This window comes from Herpailurus yagouaroundi, unplaced genomic scaffold (assembly GCF_014898765.1).
Source record: "Herpailurus yagouaroundi ecotype Mexico unplaced genomic scaffold, PumYag 141, whole genome shotgun sequence".
NCBI lineage: Eukaryota > Metazoa > Chordata > Mammalia > Carnivora > Felidae > Herpailurus > Herpailurus yagouaroundi.
The window spans coordinates 18650019-18670500 of record NW_024412396.1 but is presented as its reverse complement, the minus strand read 5'-3'; positions in this window follow the sequence as shown (position 1 = coordinate 18670500).

Below are 20482 nucleotides of genomic sequence, written 5' to 3'. Positions count from 1 at the left end.
CTCTACTTAAGTAACCTCTCCAGGACATTGCTAGTTTTTCTGAATCCAAATGAGTGACTTAGAATAAATGATAAAGGCTTAAATAAGTTTGCTTGCAAGATCTAATTATTTTTCTATAGTAATTTTACTAAAATACAGTTTTTACTGAATGCTTTCTGTGTATGAGGATCTAATTCAGGTGCTCGTAGCTCAATGAAGCATAAGACATGCTGTCAGTGAGTTGATGCCACCTCTGGGTTATCTCAGAGAGAAAGTAATCTTCAAGAAAACAGTGTGTCTAGAATTTAATAGAATGGAGTCATGTAATAGACTCACACTTTGTCTTAATAAAATCATGTGCACTTCCTTATTTCCAAATAAATTATGGTTTATAAACTTTATAGTATGCATAATTAAAAATCAAATTTATTTTTCATATCTGATATTTATTTGCTGACTTGGCTACGGTAACATATCACGATGTTTTAGTTTTATTCATTGCTGACAGAACTCATGGGGCTCTTTTTAAAAGTTCACTTTGGGAATGATTCAAATGCAAAACTTGATGAAGCAGCATATTCTTTGCTGTGTTTGTATTCTTAATTATGGAGGGAACTGTTCCATATAAAAATTCTGAATAGTTAGTATTAATGTGAGTACGGGTTTCCAAAGCAGTGTCTCCTGACAGGTTATCACTCATGTGGCTTGATTTGCATTATCAATAACTCAGAGGCATTGGAAGGCAAGCAAAGTATGGCCAATATATCATAAGCTTGATTTATAAAATTTCCACAGGCAAGTCTGTTTGCTGGACATCAAATTAGGAACAAGGGTAAGATGTAATTTACAACTGCTTTCAGGCAGTGTAGAGATAAAATGCTTAATTATTTATTAATGAAGCCCTAATTAATCTTCTGAAATGCTTTTGTGTGGGTGAGAAAAAAGGCTTTTTTTTAAAAGCAAAATATGAAGTAATTAGCAATATAAAAGTTGTACTGTCTTGAAAATTCACATGTGCTTTTAATGTCCTCAATCTCTGTGTAATGATGCTGACACCTAATGCATGAATTATAATCTCCTTCCGTGACAGAATTGATTTAGAATTTAGTAATAAGGATATAGGTTATATAACCTAATTATTTAAAAATAATTCCTAGGCCTCCATATATTTACTTTATATATATATATATATATATATATATATATATATATATATACAGACATATATATTTTTTGTTATATCTGTATCTATATAAACATGTATATAAATTACATATAAATTTTAATTAAGGTTGGTCACATGTTTAATTAGACATCATAACAATGTATAAATTTCTGCTATCATTTCTATCTTAAATAATGGTATTCATTATGGAAAAATATCAGCATAAATAGATTGATATATGATTATCAAGAAAAATATCATAAATAAGATATCATATAACTTCCTTGATTTTTTCAACTTCCTTGAATAAATAGAATGCCAAGTACTAAATTAGCAAACACTTTTTCAGGATGCATCTTTCCAGCTGCATTTCTTTACACAAATAATGAAGTGGTAGAAAGAGAAATTAAGGAAACATTCTCATTTACAGTTGTACCAAAAAGAATAAAATATCTAGGCATAAACTTAACCAACAAGTTGGAAGATATATATTCTGAAAATTATAAAGCACCGTGAAAGAAACTGAAGATGACACAAACAAATGAAAAGATATTCCATGCTTACAGATTGGAAGAACTAATGTTGTTAAAAATGGTCATACTATCCAAAGCAATCTACAGATCTATTGCAATCTCTATCAAAATACCAGCAACATTTTTCACAGAACTGGAACAAACAATCCTAAAATTTGTATTGAACCACCAAAGATCCTAAATAGCCATAGCAATCTTGAAAAAGAAAAACCAAACTGGAGGTAGTATAATCCCAGACTTCAAGTTATACTACAAAGCTGTAGTAATCAAAACAGGATGACAGTGGCAGAGAAAACAGGCACATAGATCAATGCAACAGAATAGAGAGTCAAGAAATAAACCCATATGACTATGGTCAATTAATCCAAAACAAAGGAGGCAAGAATATACAGTGGGAAAAAGACAGTCTCTTCAACAAATGGTGGTGGAAAACCTAAACAGAGGCATGTAGAAGAATGAAATTGGACCATTTTCTTACACCAAACACAAAAATAAACTCAAAATGGATTAAAGACCTAAATGTGAGACCTGACACCATACAACTCCTAGAAGAAGATATGGTCAGTAATTTCTTTGACATAGAAACATCTTTCTAGATATGTCTCTCTCACAATGGAAAAAAAAAATTAAACTGTTGGGACTACACCAAAATAAAAAGCTTTTGCACAGTGAAGGAAACCATCCACAAAACAAAAAGGCAACCTACTGAATGGAGAAAGATGTTTGCAAATGATATATCTGATGAGGGATTAATATCTAAAATATATACAGAACTTATACAAACCAACACTGAAACAACCAAATAATCCAATTAAAAATGGGCAGAGAACTTGAACAGACATTATTCCAAAGAAGACACACAGATGGCCAACAGCCACATGAAAAGATACTAAACAGCACTAATCATCATGGAAATGCAAAACAAAACCATGGTGAGATACTGCTTTACATCAGTCATAATGGCTAAAACAAAAACACAAGAAATAATAGGTACTGGACAGGACATGGAGAAAAAGAACCCTCATATACTATTGATGGGAATGCAAATTAGTGCAACCACTATGGAAAATAGTATGGTGATTACTCAAAAAATTCAAAATAAAATTACCACATGATCCAGTAATTTCACAATTTGGTATTTACCTAAAGAAAATGAAAACATTAATTCAAAAAGACATATGAACCCTCTGTTTATTGCAGCATTATTTACAATAGCCAAGATATGAAGCAACACAAGTGTCCATTGATAGGTGAATGGATAAATTTGTGATATAATGGAATATCACTTGCCATAAAAAAGAATGAAATCTTGTCATTTGCAACAACACAGACAGACCTCGAGGGCATTATGCCAAGTGAAACAAGTCATTCAGAGAAAGACAAATACCATATGATTTCATTCATATTTAGAATTTAAGAAACCAAGCAAATGGACAAAGGAAAAAAAAGAGACAAACAAACAAACAAACAAAAACAAAACAGACTCAAATAGAGGGAACAAACTGGTGGATTGCCAGAGCGGCCCCGCCCGGGGTTGGGTGAGGGAGACTAAAGTACACTTCATGATGAGCACTGAGAAATGTATAGAATTGTTGAATCATTGTATTGTGAACCTGAAACTAATATAATACTGTATGTTCATTTTATTTGGGAAGAAAGCATCTTTCCAAAATATTCCTTTTATGAGATCAAAGTTTATCAGACAAAAAGATGACAAAATTTTACAGAAGGGGAAGCAACTTGAATAAAATTGCCCAAGATGATAAGCTAAAAATGTGGCAGATTAAGATTTGCAACCGTAAGGCCAAGTCCTCTTCATTCAAGCAATTAATGTTCTGTTTATCTAAGAACCTTGTACAGGTTTTCCAAGACCTTACCTTCTTTGTCTAAAAAGCCAAGAAAGAAGAGCTGTTCATTACAAAGTGGCATAAGTTTGGCTCATGTGCTCAGCAATTATTTTATCGGTTTACTGTCCTCATTTCTGTCCATGAGTGTCAGCCTCTTCTCAAAATAAGGAAGTAAAAATCGAAATCTGTTGTCTGATCAACTGCCTTTTCCCTCTTCAGGCCAATGAAGTAAGAGGTTTGGTGGACGAAAACCAAGAGGAATATTTCAGAGCAGCACCAGTTTTGTAGGGACAGAATATGTATATACATAAGTACATAAAACAAAAATTAGACAATGATCACAATCTACTAAGTGCTTTAAACACATTGTTGCATTTAATTCTCACAACATTGCATTACTGGTACCATACATATTCTTACTTTACAATACAGGGAAATAAGTCTTAGAGAAGGTCAGCAATTTTCTTAATAGTTCACAGTGAAAAGGATGGAACCAACAATCAAAATTGAACAATCTGTCTCCTAAAACTGCATTTCATTATTGTCTGTTCCTTCAAAGGAATAAAAATGCAAAGCCTGGTTTCTCCCACATTTATTGTTAGTTCAGTAAAACTTTGGTTTGTGAACATAATTTGTTCCAGAAACATGCTTGTAATCCAAAGCACTTGTATGTCAAAATGAATTTCAAGAGCCATTGGCTCAGTTGTGATCATGGGATGTTCGGCATCATGAACTACTTGTTTTGAAAGATATCACTGGTTTATAAAGTTAAAATTTATTAGAAATTCGGGTGGTCTGGGTGGCTCAGTTAGTTGAGCGCCTAAGTTTGGCTCAGGTCATGATCTCACAGTTCATGAGTTTGAGCCCCATGTCGGGCTCTGTGCTGACAGCTCAGAGCCTGGAGCCTGCTTCAGATTCTGTCTCCCTCTCTCTCTGCCCCTACCGTCTCGCACTCTGTCTTTCTCTCTCTCTCTCTCTCAAAAATAAACTTAAAAACAATTTTTTAAAGAAATGTTTGCTCATCTTGCAGAAAGAATGCTCCAGAACAAGTTACTCGCAATCTAAGGTTTTATTGTATTTTTAAGGAAAAAATCACAAATACTAAAATGTATACATATCTTAAGTGTACCACTCCATGCGTTGCAACAAACGTTTCTTTGCATCCTTGCAACCAAAATTCCCACATGGCTGGTATACATCACTTACTATTTGTATCATTGCAGGTTAGTTGTGTCCATTCTTAAACCTCATGCAAATGGGGTCACCAATATGTACACTTTCATGGATAGATTTTTTAGTTGACAAAATGTTTTTAATATTTATGCATGGTGCCACATATAATAATATTTATCCATGGTGCCACATTGCCTCCCGTTGTTTTTCTTTTTTTTCAGAGTGGTGTGGTATTCCATGTTGGAATTCACCACAATTTGATGCAATTTCTTGATAATGTATATTTGCATTGCTTCCAGTTTTGGCTATTCATAATAAAGATGCTATCCTTGTATGAATTTTTCAGTTAACATTTTTACTGAAATAATTTCAGTAAAATTTACTGATTCAGTAAAAATTATTTACTAATTTCAGTTAATATTTTTTACTTATCTTAGGTAAATTCACAGATACAAGAAGTGACATTGTAGGGTCACAGGGGAGGTGTATGTTGATCAAACAGATCAGAAGTGTTATCTCCTTGCTTTTTTTTTTTTTTTTTCATTTCCAAACTGACTAATGATGTTGGTCACCTTTCTGAGCAGAAAATGGTCATTATGTTTCTTCTCATGTAAAATTCGAGTCAAGATTTTTGCTTGTTTTAAAAATTGTTTTGTTTTATGCATTATTATCGATTTACACTAGTTCTTTGTATATTGTGGATATGGGTACTCTCAGATTTATTGTAAATATTTTCTCTCAATCTGTAGCTTGACCTGTTATTTTCTTAAGGTTGTGAAGCAAAGGAAAGAACTTAACTGGTTCAGCCAGTAAAGAAATGAGCTTTTGTTAAGATCAGACAGTATATTCCTTCCATAGAGCACAAAATCGAGGAAATGAAAAGTGCCACCTCCCCAGGTCTCTTCTTTCACAGGACAACACCAAAACAAAAAGGCCTAGATGACGGCAGCAAGAGTGGTGGGACAGCCTCCTGCTGAGGAGGCATTTTCTTTGTAATCAAATGTCAAATATACACTTTACTTCCTTCTTTCAAAATATTTTATTTCATTGTTTTGCATTTTCATTCCTGACTAGGACCACCAGAAAAGGTATATAAATGGAGAAAGCATTTATATAGCTTTGAAGGCTATCACTCTGTTCTTAGTTTGCTAATGGTTTTAATCAAAAATTGGTATTGAATTTTTTTCAAGTGTTTCCTGCATCATGTCTTTCGTGTGATGTTACATCGTTTATGTAAACCTTCTTGTGATAAACTTCACTTAGTGATGATTTACTATCTTTTTCAAAGTATCTGCAATTTATTTCCCAATGTTTTGTTAAGGATTATTCCATTTAAATTAGTAAATTATATTTGTCTGCATTTTTTTTTTTTTGAAATATGTTGGTAAGTTTTAGTTCTTTTCTGGAGCTGTTAGTAGAACCCAATAAAGCTGGCAAGTTTTTGCCTCAGGGAAATTGATGTGGTAAACACATTCTAAGAACCATAGTGGGTGTGGTGAAAGTCAGAAGGAGGTAATCCAAAGATATCAAGCTCTAATCACTGGGATTTTTAATGCCACATGATTTAGAATAAAAGTATATTGCCTCATAAATTAACAGATGCAGTTACACTAAGAATCTTAACATGTAATTGGTTGCTGGTACACATACAGAATTTTGAAATATATAAATTAATGGTGATGATTAATATTATTTTTAAAGTTTATTTATTTATTTTGGGAGAGAATAAATATTCTCTCCCATAAGCGAGAGCCCATGAGCGTGAAGCAGGCTCTGCACTGTCAGCATAGATGGTGCTCCATCTCACCAACTGTAAAATCATGACCTGAGCCCGAGATCAAGAGTCAGAGGCTTCACTGACAGACAGAGCCACTCAGATGCCCCTAATGGCTAGGACTATTAACACTGGTAATTTATTATTTTTTGCTTCCTTGAAATAAAAGATATACAACATACGCAATATTTAAATATAAAAAACAAATATATAAAACAAATTATCAGGTATTTCTTTCCATTGTGAGGAGCTGATCACATTTTGTAATCTCATTGTATTTCAGGTTTCTCACTTGTAAAATGAGCAGAGTAGCACTCGTATGTGTGGGGTTTGAGTGTGAATGAAATGATAAAACACATAAGAGGTTAGGATAGAGCCTGACATATAGCATGAGGTGCACAGATTTTAGCTATGCCAACTATGGTAGCTCTTGATTCTGCAAAACTTAATGCATAGCACTGTTTTCAGTGATGAATTATGTTTCCATGCTCATTGGGATGGATGAAATGTTGAAAATATACTCTAAAAAGATTACAACCATGTGTCAGAATTATATTTGAAACTTGAAGAGAGAAGAAGTAAAAAAACAAAAACAAAAACCAAAAAACAAAAAAAAAACAAACAAAAAAAAAAAACAAAAAAAAACAAAAAAAAACCGCCCTGGTGGTACGGTTTGGGGAGGGCAGGGAAGAAGTTCATATAACGAGGCAATACAGTGCACTACTAACTGCCTAAAGATTATTGAACTAGGTGATCAGTTGACCAGGCAATCCTAACTTCCCAGGAGTTTTTAACCTCCTTAAATTTTATCAGAATCACAATTATGTCCACAAAGGGCTGAATTATGTGATGCAAAACTGTTCTGTACCAAGGAGATTTAGGACAATTTTTTTTTCTCCATTCCAATGCTGAAATATGTTTAATTGTGTTTTTGTGAGAAAATTATTAGTTGGATTTGTTGCTTATTTGATTGCTTTTAAAATTCCATATAGATGTTGAAAATCAACTACAGGCTAATTTATACAGTAAACAATTACCAATAATATCTTACATATTGATATGATTTCTTTAAATAAATTTCCTATTTTAGGGAAACATTTTCAAAGAAAATCCCATTGTGGTTCAATTTCTATGGTGGATATTTCATTTAGTCTTTGGATCTGGAATTTTGCATTTTGTATGCTTGCATGTATTTGCCTTTTTTCCCTTCCCTTTGTAAATATAGTAAAAAGCATTGTTTCACACACGTAAACCTCCTGGTTTGATACAAACTAAGGTAAGAGAATTAACTCCTGTCGGGAAAATTCCTAAAAATAAGAATCAGAGCTATATTTTTGATTACTTCTATTTCCCCAGATACAATAATGTTTTTCTGCCCTATTCACTTCTATGCTTAGAGAGGACAGAGATTTAAAAAGCCAGTGCTTCCTCTCAGGGTTTTCCCACGTATCTATTAATGTGAGGTCACATTACTGGAACTGGGAGTGAATTAAAACCTCAGAGTAAACACTGGACAAAAATTTTGTTTCTGGTAGGAGATTTTAGGCACACATATGACCACATGTGAAGGGTTGATCCTGTTCCATAGTAGTAGCTTGTCATATTCAGTAAAATGGAATTTATCTATAATTGTGACATTCCCCACAAACTTTTAAAAAACTGTATCCAGGTACAAAGGAAGATTAATTCTTTTTGAAGCTATAAACACAGCAATATTTCAATGAAGAGTAAATGAACCAGTCAAGGTACTTCAAATGATATCTATTTTATTTATGTGGGGAACAGAGCTGTATTTTTGCACAATAATTTTAGGCCCTGACAGAGACACTACCTGGGAATATGTTTAATTGTTTTCAAATGTGATGTAGTTAAAAATAGTGACATTTAACATAATGTATTTTTATCAAGATGGTTATGATTTTTCTAAGCTTGATCAAATGGGTAAGACACTCCCCTGAATGCCAATTATTATTGGCATCATGCTTCAGTTCTCCTGAGAGACATTTGCTTGTGTTAGCAATTTTTCACTTTAAAGCTTTAAAGCTTATTTAAAGGATTTCTTTTCCTATGATCCCACCCTGGGAAATCTGTGTATTTCCTAGATTCTGATGGGCTGCAACAATGTTGGGATTATTCTGAAGAATTTAATCCTCGGCTTCCTAAAGGTGGATCACTTGAGGTCCGGGTATTATATTTTAAGTGGATTCATAAGTGCCTATTTCAACAATATACTAATTTTAAAAAGGAATTTTAAAAAGACAATAGCTAAAGTACTTTAAGTTAGTGGCTCCTTAGCCATGGCTTTTTTTAGAAAGAATGTTCATTCTAGGCTGCTTACGTATACCTCAAGAAAAGGGGGGTTAAAGATAAAGTAAATAGGGTACAAAGGGGAGTGGGCTTTATTAAGCATTAGAAAACAGAACATTGGAAATGGTGGCAGAAATATTCATATATTTATAAATAAACATAAACCAAATTCCCCTTGGGTTTTCACCCAGGCCCATGTAATAGGTTTTGCTTTGTTGTCTAAGGGTGAACAGAGTAATCCATTTCTCAAAGTCACTGGTTTCTAATCAAAATATTTTTAGACATCATGGGTCGTTCAGTTGGGTGTGTCACTGTGATGTCAGCTTACTCTGGAAGCATTTACTCTAAATCCATCATCTGCAATATCAACAACTGAGTGTCCCTCATACAGTTCTTTCAGGGGGCCAATGTCTGACCCATAGCTCATAGAAGGGGATTTCATGTAGATGCTGAGACTGAATATCTCAGATTAATATATGTCAGCATTTAAAAATCATAAATTGACAGGAAAGTAATCCCTTGGGAGCATATTATATAAGTGTATCTGCTTATATTTGAGTTTATAAGTTAGGTAATGACTACAGTGAGGAATAGAATGTGCCAGCCAAAAATAGTTACAGAGGGGCGCCTGGGTGGCGCAGTCGGTTAAGCGTCCGACTTCAGCCAGGTCACGATCTCGCGGTCCGTGAGTTCGAGCCCCGCATCAGGCTCTGGGCTGATGGCTCAGAGCCTGGAGCCTGTTTCCGATTCTGTGTCTCCCTCTCTCTCTGCCCCTCCCCTGTTCATGCTCTGTCTCTCTCTGTCCCAAAAATAAATAAACGATAAAAAAAAAATAGTTACAGAGATTTTTCTGTAATTTTCAGCAAAAGATACCTCAGATATTCTAGGACATGATCTGATATTTTGAAATGCAAAATCAATTTGACTTCACAAACTGATGTTATTCATAATGCTGCCACACATTTGTGTTGCATAAATATAGGTAATCTGATAAATTCTCTTTTTGCATCATACCTAATTAAAAATATACATGTATTACATGTACATGGAAATGGTGGAAATTCTGTTTTTGCATCATACCTATTAAAATACACATGTGTTATATGTACATTTGTGAAGATATTTCTTTCAGCAGTGGAGAAATCCTCAAATTTCACATGTGTGATAATTAAAAGAATTTTCCAAATACTGAATTCTGGCTTTGTACCCACATACTTTTTTTCCCCCAAGCACAATAGAACACACATTATGATACAATCACTGGCCTTGTTATAATTTCATGAGCTGAGATCGATTCACCATACCTTGCTCTACGTTCTACATATTAGCTATGGCTGTTAGAATTCTTGAAGTAACGTAAAGAAAACAAACTTGTATATTACATATAACAACTCCAGCTGGAAGTCATGGTAGCTAAGTCAATGGTTATCTCATGCCAAAATTGGTCATAAGATCAATCTCAAGATCAGAAAAACAAAAATATATTCTTCCATGAGAATATGCAAGGTAATCTTGTAATTTCATTCTCCTCTAACATTATATAACCAGCATCAATTTATACTGAGCACTCTGCCTGGCGAAGATACTTGCTTTGGAAAGACCCTTTTAGCTTCTCTCTGTGAGCTCTTGAATTTATATCATGTCATAAATTATTACTCAGTGGTCCAGGCTTTACTAGTTATTTGAAGACCAGATGTAACATTTGGGTCCCTAGCATATGCCTGGAATTATACATAAGCTATGTAATACAATATCTTATGACCCAGAGTGGCTCTGTTTGAATCTACTTGGAATTGAAAAGTCCTAGAGACTTAAGTAGGATGGTTTTGGCCCTTGATCTCTATAATGTAAGCAGAGAGTTTGAGACTTTATACCAATTTTCAGTCACAGCCATTCTAAAAAGAATATACATTGCTCACCACACCATGCCTATAGCAAGGTCTGTGTTTAATGAATTGTTGCAATTTTACAGTCAATTACTACTAATATTAACATGTGCCATTTACTTAGTTTTTACTATGTACCAGACACTGTTCAAGCTTTTACAACTACATAATTTCTAATTAACTATACTGTGATGGTTAATTTTATGTATCAACCTGACTGGTCCACGAGGCGTCCTGATATTTAATCAAACATTATTCTGAGTATGACTGTAAAAAGTCTAGACAAAATTAACATTTACATTGATTGACTGATTAAAGCGGATTGCCATCCATAAAGAGTGGGCCTCATGCAATCAGATGAAGGCCTGAATAAAGCAAAAAGATTGACCATCCCTGGAATTAAGAGGGAATTCCTCCTGCCTGATGCCTTCTAGCTAGGGCATCGTTTTTTGTTTTTGTTTTTTGTTTGTTTTTTTGTTTTTTATTGCCTTCAGACTCAAACTGAAATACCAACACTTTCTGAGTCTCAAGACTGCCAGGCTTCAGATTGGAACTGTACCATCAGCTATCTTGGGTCTCCAGAGTGCCAACTAGAGATCTTTACCCTTGACAGCCTCCATAATCACATACGTCAATTCCTTATAATAAATCTCTTTATATGTGTGTGTCTGTATACATATCTTATTGGTTCTGCTTCTTTGGACAACCCTGACTAAGTACACCCACAGATCTGTAAATGCTTTTGGTATCGTTGTCATTGTTGTTATGCTGATTCTTTCTTAAAACAAAATATTTGTATTGTTTGTTTTCTACAAACAAATATACTGTGAATGTGAAGTCACATTACTTGCCCAAGTGACAAAACACCCTTATAGAGCCAACTTTTTCGAACTCCACAAGCATAGTCTATTCATAGAATTGTATCACAATACACTTGTAATCTCAAGAAGGATATTTGTGGGACATTTCATTTGCATTAAATTCCTTAGATATTCACATTATTAGAGATTTTTAAAAATTACTTGTGGACTGTATTTAAATAAGGCTCAAATTTAGCTAACATTTTTTTCAGAAACCCATCATTAAAAAATGTTGCAATATTTCTTACTGACAATAAAATTTTTTGGATTGCACATATGTCATATAAAACATATTAATGAATAATATAAAATTAAATAAATATGTTTTAATTCAATTTGATATACACATAGGTACATATTATGTAGATTGAGAGTAGCAAAAAATGGAAATTAAATTCATGAATGCATCGGTATACTCATAGTTTAATTAAAATGCAAAGTCAAGTAGGAAAAGGACTTCTTGTCATGTACAAGAACATTTGTCAGACTAGAGAATAATGCCATGAGGGAATATCAACTTGGTGCCTGAAGGAAAGAAAAATGTTATGCTCGTTTCCTAGTCATATAAATGTTAAGTCAATACTGTGAATTTATTCCTTTCTATACTATTCACATTCAGTATGAAAAAATTTCTGAAATACAAATGTCGTGTTTAAACATTTCCATGTTTTCACAGACATTGTCAAAGTGACACAGATCCCACAGAGTTGTTATCATTTTGTTCACTTAGTAACCAATGATAGAAAAGTTGCATTTGGGGTTAAGCTAAAAATAATAATAAAACAGGGTTCATTTTCTATGTGGTGAAATATTCATCTTAAATTAAAATTCACCAAATCTCAATATAGCTAATGAATATAATTATTTCATTAATATGTGATTCTATTGTTACCAACATATTTCTGGATAATAAACATATCCATCACCTCCAAGAGTCTCCTTGCTTTTCTTTTCCTTGTGTGTGTGTGTTTGTGTATGTGTGTGGTAAGAAAATTTAGTGTGAGATTTATCGTCTTAAGTTTTTAAGTGCACAAATGACATATATGATAATGGGTTATTATCCAAAATCTATAAAGAACTTATCAAACTCAACACTCAAAAAACAAATAATCCAGAAGACATGAATAGACATTTTCCAAAAGAAGACGTTCATATGGCCAACAGACACGTGAAAAGATGCTCAACATCACTCATCATCAGGGAAATACAAATCAAAACCATGATGAGATGCCACCTCACACCTGTCAGAATGGCTAAAATTAACAACACAGGAAACAACAGATGTTGGTGAGAATGCAGAGAAAGGGGAACCCTCTTGCATTGTTGGTGGGAATGCAAATTTGTGCAGCCTCTCTGGAAAACAGAATAGAGTTTCCTCAAAAAGTTAAAACTAGACCTACACTACAACCCAGCAATTGTACTACTAGGTATTTACCCAAATAATAAAAAATACTGGTTTTATGGGACACATGCACCCCAATGTGTATAGCAGCATTATCAACAATAGCCAAATTATGGAAACAGCCCACATCCAACTGAGTGAGTCATGGATAAAGAAATGGTATACATACCATTCAAAGAGAATGAAATCTTGCTATTTGCAATGACATAGATGGGGCTAGAATGTATTATGCTAAGTAAAGTAAGTTGGTCAGAGAAAGACAAATATGCTTTCACTCACATGTAGAATGTAAGAAACAAAAGAGATGAACGCAGGAGAAGTAAAAGAGAGAGAGAGAGAGAGAGAGAGAGAGAGAGAGAGAGAGAGAGGAGCAAACCATAAAACAGACACTTAAAGATAGAGAGCAAACTGAGGGTGGTTAAAGGGGGGGTGAGTGGGGAGATGGACTACATGAGTGATGGCTATTAAGAAGGACACCTGTTATGATGAGCACTAGGTATTATATGTAAGTGATGAATCACTAAATTCTACTCTTGAAACCAATATTACACTATACATTAACTAACTACAATTTAAATAAAGATTTGAAAATAAATAAATAAATAAATAAATAAATAAAACGTTTTTAAGTGCACAATACCATATTGTTAACAATAGGAACTCCTGCAACTCAGTAGAAAAAACAACAACAAAGAATCCAATTAAAACGTGGGCAACGGATGTGAATAGACGTTTGTTTAAAGAAGATGTACATACAGGCAACAGGTACATGGAAAGGTGTTCAACATCTCTAATCAGAGAAATGCAAATCAAAACCATAGTGAGGTAGATGTATTTATTTTTATACAGTAGGAATTTGGAGCTCAATTAGGTTCATGGCTTTTCAACATTATGCACATAGAAAGCAATGACAGAGATCTAACACTCAAGAGAACAAAGGGAAACAGTGAGGAAATGGTTTCCGAGCTCATTAAAACTACAGCGGCAGCTGCAATGGGGGTGTGGTGGTTGGTACTCACCTTATACCCAAGTGGAAGGACCACATAATTTCTAGAATAAAAGTGCAACATGAAATTAATTTGACTCTGTTTCAGCTATATCAAATCTATCAAAGTAAATCAAGCTTGAATATTTATTAATCATCATAAATTGCTTTTGAGACTATTTTATTTAGAATGCCATTCTATGGTAATACTAAATCTGGTTTGAAATTAAATATATATATGTGTGTGTGTGTGTGTGTGTGTGTGTGTGTGTGTGTGTGTATACAAAATAAATCATTGAGACTTGATATCCAGGGCTTCCTTTGAGTAATAACTTTCAATTTCAATTCTACTAAGTAAATTTTTTATAATCTTCAAGTAGCGTTCTTTACCTCATCTGACAAAATGCAAAATTGCTCATCAGTTTGCGGAGAATAACTCACATAAATGATATAGGCTAAAGAAAAAAAGGGAAGTTTCAGTTAAAAATGTAACAAAATGTATCTTCATTTCTCATTACTCAGATTAAACTATGATCAGTGACGTATTATTTGTTATTGAATCATCATAGATTGTTGTTTTCTTATCTGATTTCTAGGTCTTACAAATGCATTTTATATGGCAATTTTATTTATAAAAAGTGGAAACAGCAAAGCAATGAAGTCACTGAAAACATGTCAAGATCACACCTATAATAAATAACTAATATTTTTATTTTGGCATATAAGAAAACATTGTAAAATTCATACTTGAAAGACTTTTTTTAATGAATAGTCCTTAAATAGTAAATAAGGAGAGAAAATATGCCTGAATTAATTTTCAGAAAATCTGTAGTAGGGTCCTTTGTCAAGTTAATGAGCTATGATACTAGGGTACAGACATATGAGATTGTCTTTCAACAGAAAGAATTGAGGGCTACTAGCAAAATCTATTGACAGATATTAACAGAAGAGTTTATATAAGTATTATTTATCACTCTTTTAATAATAGTTTTATCAAACTATTAGTAGAAAAAAAGTTTGTCTTACTTTCCTCTTCTTTTCTGAAAGTATACTATTATGTGACATCTGGCATTATTCTACTCCAAGTTTAGCTTTTGTTCTTTCTCTTGATTATATTGTTGGTTAATATTCAATCACCTTAATGAGTGATTAAATAAGGAGAAAAACATGAATACTTTCTAATATATTCCCAAGACCAAAGCAAATATTACTCTAAAGTTGTTAATTACCCAAATAGGGCAAGGAATGTTAAACATAAATGAAAAAACAAATCTTCATCCTATTGAGTATACTGATATACCAAAATGAGACAAACTCCAACAGATATTCTGAGATTGAGAGAAAACATCTAAATCGATTTCTTAATTCAAATATCTGTTTGATATATCTAACAATGCAACTACATAGATTGAACTATTATTTGAGATTTACTACTTAAATTACCAGTTTTTTTTTTTAATTTTTTTTTTCAACGTTTATTTATTTTTGGGACAGAGAGAGACAGAGCATGAACGGGGAAGGGGCAGAGAGAGAGGGAGACACAGAATCGGAAACCGGCTCCAGGCTCTGAGCCATCAGCCCAGAGCCCGACGCGGGGCTCGAACTCACGGACCGCGAGATCGTGACCTGGCTGAAGTCGGACGCTTAACCAACTGCGCCACCCAGGCGCCCCTTAAATTACCACTGTTAATACAACATGGAGTTCATGGAACTCCATGGAGTTCATGGACTCTGTCCTGAAATTATAATAGTACAGTAAAAGATGTGTAAGCATAAATGAATAATTAGGAACATAGGGTATGCCTGCAGCATTTCTGCATCCTAGTTACTGCTTATTTTTGTTTAACTAAAATACGAGTTGCTCAATCTAAATCTCAGTATACTTGTTAGTAATATCAGACTAATAGTAACTACCACTCTGAGATTTTTATAACAAATAAATAATTTTATATAAAGCTTTTGTTTTAATTATTATGGATGTAAATAAAATTCCAAAATCTGTTGTCTTAGCACATTGTGGTAAGGGCTTGCATACTCAGTCTTATTTTGAAACATTTTCACCTGTTTCAAAATATTAACTTGCCGTGCATATTGAGAAAACTCCTTCGGTCTTTAAATAGGTCAGGAAAAAAAAAACAAATACATTATGTAAATGTGTAGATCAGTTATAAATTATAAAATAAAGTCTAAGATCTGTGAAATCATAGGTTTCTATCTTGTCAGGAAGAATGAAGAGACATGGAAACTAATTAATTTCTACTCAATTCTTTTTCTCAGCCTTGTTCTTTGTATATTTTTAGCCTTTGTTTTCTAACTTTTGTTTTACAGTAGCTTTGAAAATAATCACTAAGATTTTATGTGACATTTTCGCCTGCTCTCCTTTTAAAGAGAAAACCAGGAGGTCACAATGAAAATTTTAAAAAACACAAAGTAATTATCTGTTGTCATATGGAGAGAGACTGATTATCATTAACCTCAGGGATTCATCTGCTAGAGGAAAGAAAACTGATAATACTGTATTTTTCACATGGGGAAACAGAAAGTATGGTGGTGAATTCTAGCATTGGAAAGACGTGCCTTAAAATCTGTGTGTCATGAGAGGATAAATGTCTGAGCTTAGAAGAGTTGGTTAACTTCTCTGTGCCTCAGTGTCTTTTCCCATGAAACAAACAGGTATAAACATTTTACTTATCTCATAGTGCCTTTTTAATGATTAAGTTAAGTGAACATTCACTAAACTTTAAGTACACTTAAGCAATTGTGACATGTTAGCTAGATCCAGTTAATCACTTTGCCTCTTTTTCAGCTCTTAATCATCCCAGATTCTGTTTAGGTTACTTAAACCCAATTATAACTACCAGGAGACTGAATTCTTCAGCTATCTGTAGTACATTCAATTGGTTCGGGCAGCAAATAAAGGATGTACTTTCCATAAATCAAATATTTTCTTTTTTTTTCAAATAGGGCAATTTTCAGAGATATCTCTGAGGAAGGTATCACCTGTCCTGTGAACAAGCATGGGGAAGTGGTATCTGGAACATACTATCAATACTTATGACATCAAAAGAAAAGGTAATAAGGACAAAGGACCTTGGTGATTAGCACCTGGAACAACTTCACTCTTAGTGCAAAGGAAACAGCAAGATCAAGTTGAGCTGCCAGTAGTAAGGCAATTAAAACATTAGAGAAATCTGTAAATAGAAAAAGATATTAAACATGAAGGTACAAAATAAGAGTTTAAGTACAGAAACCCTTCTTCACTCACAAGAGTAGGATACGTTATCACATAGTAAAAGTGAAAACAAAATAACTTTTCTTTTTCATGAATATCTTTATGTCTTTCCTCAAAAGAAGAAATATACATATAAGACAAGGAAAAGATATTAACTGCCTCAATATAAAGTGGTTAGGAAAAGAAGATATAAGGGAGAAAATTCTTTTGAGTGTAATGAATGTTATAAGTGATGTACCTCACATATCTGTGGCATTTAATAAAGGATAATAGCTATCAACAGTATTATCAAAACCTGTACATAATCTCAGAATTGTCATATTGTCTACTTTTCTCTAATTTTCATTCATTTCATTACAATTGGCTTTGGAGAGGAGGAATCATTATCTTCTGAGTCTCCTTTATACTTAGTACAGCATTACCACAAGAAATATATAGTATAAAGAAATTAACTAATGTTTTTCAATACCGTATCTACTTTCTTAATCTCATCATATATCTTAGTTCTTTACATTTGCTTTTACTATTTGTGTATCTGTCTCATTTTTGCAATATTTTTCATTTTTCTCTTCTTTTTCTTATTCTTTCTTTCTCTCTCTTTTTTCAGTCTTTCTTTTTTTTCCTTCCTTTTTCCCCCTTTTTCCTCTTTCTTACCTCCTGTCCTCTTTCTCTTTCTTTCTTTCTTTCTTTCTTTCTTTCTCTTTGTTTATTTCTTTGTTTCTTTGTTTCTTTCTTTCTTGGTTCTGTCATCTCTTAGTATTGGAAAAGCCTGCATATAATTAACAAGCTAAAATACTTGCTACTTTAAAAACAATTATCAAAGAAAGATAAGTGCACCGCTCAACTCAATCATATTAACGACTATCTTGAATTTTTTTTGTCATTCATTTAATCCCCACCATTGCTACAGTAGTCATCTGACGCAGTTCAGTCTAGTTAAATAATGCCCCTTACTAAGTTTGTTAATAAAAGCCAACATAGTGGTGCCTGAGTGGTTCAGTTGCTTAAACGCCCAACTCTTGACTTTGGCTCAGGTCATGATCTGGGTTCGAGCCCCACATAGGACTCTGCACTGACAGTGCGGAGCCTGCTTGGGATTCTTTCTCTTTCCCTCTTTCTTTCTGTCCCCCCCCCCCCAACTCATGCTCGTTCCCTCTCTTTCTCACTCTCTCTCTCGCTCTCAAAATAAATAAATAGGCTTTTAAAAAAAAGAAAACCAACACAACTGGGTGAATAGAACTCCTTTCTTGTCAGGGATTTAATTATGATTCTACCATTAACTGCCTTGGCTACTTTTGACAAGTTAACTTTACCTTTCTGAATCAGTCATCCTTATTAGGGATAATAAATATTTAACAGTTTAGTGAATACTTGAAGACAATGGTGCATATGGTGTGTATTATACATACTAGTCATTCAGTAGAAGATCATAGCTATTATCAATATCATTAAAACCTGAACATAATTTTATAATCTTTGTTTTCTAGCATATAGCTGTTCACATGACATGTGCTAAAAGTCATACTTTTATCCTCTTCCCTCATTTAGTGCCTTCTCAGGTCTCAATTACTTCCAATCATTTTTACAATTACATTTGTAATTTAAATTTTGCCAACTCTTGGGGCGCCTGGGTGACTGAGTCAGTTTAGTGTCCTACTTCGGCATGGGTCATGATCTCACCGTTTGTGGGTTCGAGACCCATGTCGGGCTCTGTGCTGATGGCTCAGAGCTTGGAGCCTGCTTCGGATTCTGTGTCTCCCTCTCTCTCTGCCCCTCCTCTGCTCACACTCTGTCTCAGTCTATCAAAAATAAATCAATGTATAAAAAAGTTTTGGCCAACTGTTACATAACAAGATAATAAAACAATTCTGATGTTGTTGCTGATGGTGGTGGTAGAGTGTGTGTGTGTGTGTGTGTGTGTGTGTGTGTGTGTGTTTATTAGTATATGATAGGTTTCAAAATTTGAGTAGCAGTACACATAATGGCGAAGAGTCAAACAACCCAGGCTCAGATTATATCTGTGTGGCTTTGGTCAAATTAGATGACCACATCTGCAAGAGGGAAATAGAATGATCTCAGATGGTTAAATAAAAGTAAATGAAATAATATTTGTAAATATTGTGTACTTTCTTTAATGAAGTAAAGGCTTAACAACTGTTTGTCATAGCTATTCACCCTTGCAAGTTTCAAGATAGCACTCTTCAAGTTATATAGCACTCTAATTACAATGATTGATTTTTGTTAGTGGTTCTCACAAATTCTTCTGTCAATAACAATTATAATGATAATAGCTAACCTATGTAGCCAACAACAAGCACCACAAATCTAAATTAAAAATTTTTAAGGAATAAGTAATGTAGTTTCTCTAAACCCTAAATTTTCTGGGACATATTATGTATAGAGATGACAGTAACTTTTGTTCTAGCAAGATGCTGAAAAGTTCAAATTTTTTATTATTAAGGAAATAGTTGCAAGAAGTTAACATAATTATCCTGGGCCCTGAGGTTGAGATCAATTATATTTCAAGGCAAGTTTCTCACTATCTTTGATCCCACTTTGATTAGAGCATTTAAGAAATGTGTACAATTTTAGAGGATAAGTTTCTTGTCATCAACATATTTCTGTTAGGGGGTTCTGTAATTCAAGTGGAATCCAAATTGAGAGAATAACAACTTATACGGAAATAATGAATACTTTTACAGTTTCAAAGGCAGAACATGTTATCAGATTATTTGTATGTAGAATTCATGATAAATTACTTAGCTTTCAAATATAAATACTAGCTTTGAAATGCTGGCTGAGGGCTTTTGCCCAAAGAGCAGTGGAACGCAGGAAGTGGACACTCCATAAAGTATAGAGAGCTTGCAGGGCACCTGAGTGGCTCAGTTAGTTAAACATCTGAATCTTGGTTTCGGCTCAGGTCATGATCTCACGGTTCATAAGATGGAGCCCCATGTAGAGCTGTGCACTGACAGCATGGAACTTTCTTAGGTTGTCTCTCTCTCCCCCTCTGCCCTGTTCCCACTTGCATTCTCTCTCTCTCTTTCTTCCTCTCAAAATAAATAAATTAATTAAAAAATTAAAAAAAAAAAGCATGGAGTACTCGCTACATGACATCTCATGTAAATCAGTGACACTATAACTAAATTTTGTAAAAGGCAATCAGGTGTGTCCGTTGTTCAAAATCAACTAAAAGTAAGACCAGAGGCTGAGACCTGATAAGCATATGGCATAAGATTAAATATACCTAAGATGTACTGTTTTACATTCAAAGGAACATGGAAAATCTATGTGAGGGTATATTCACAATCATATATTTACACATTATTGGCTGGAAAT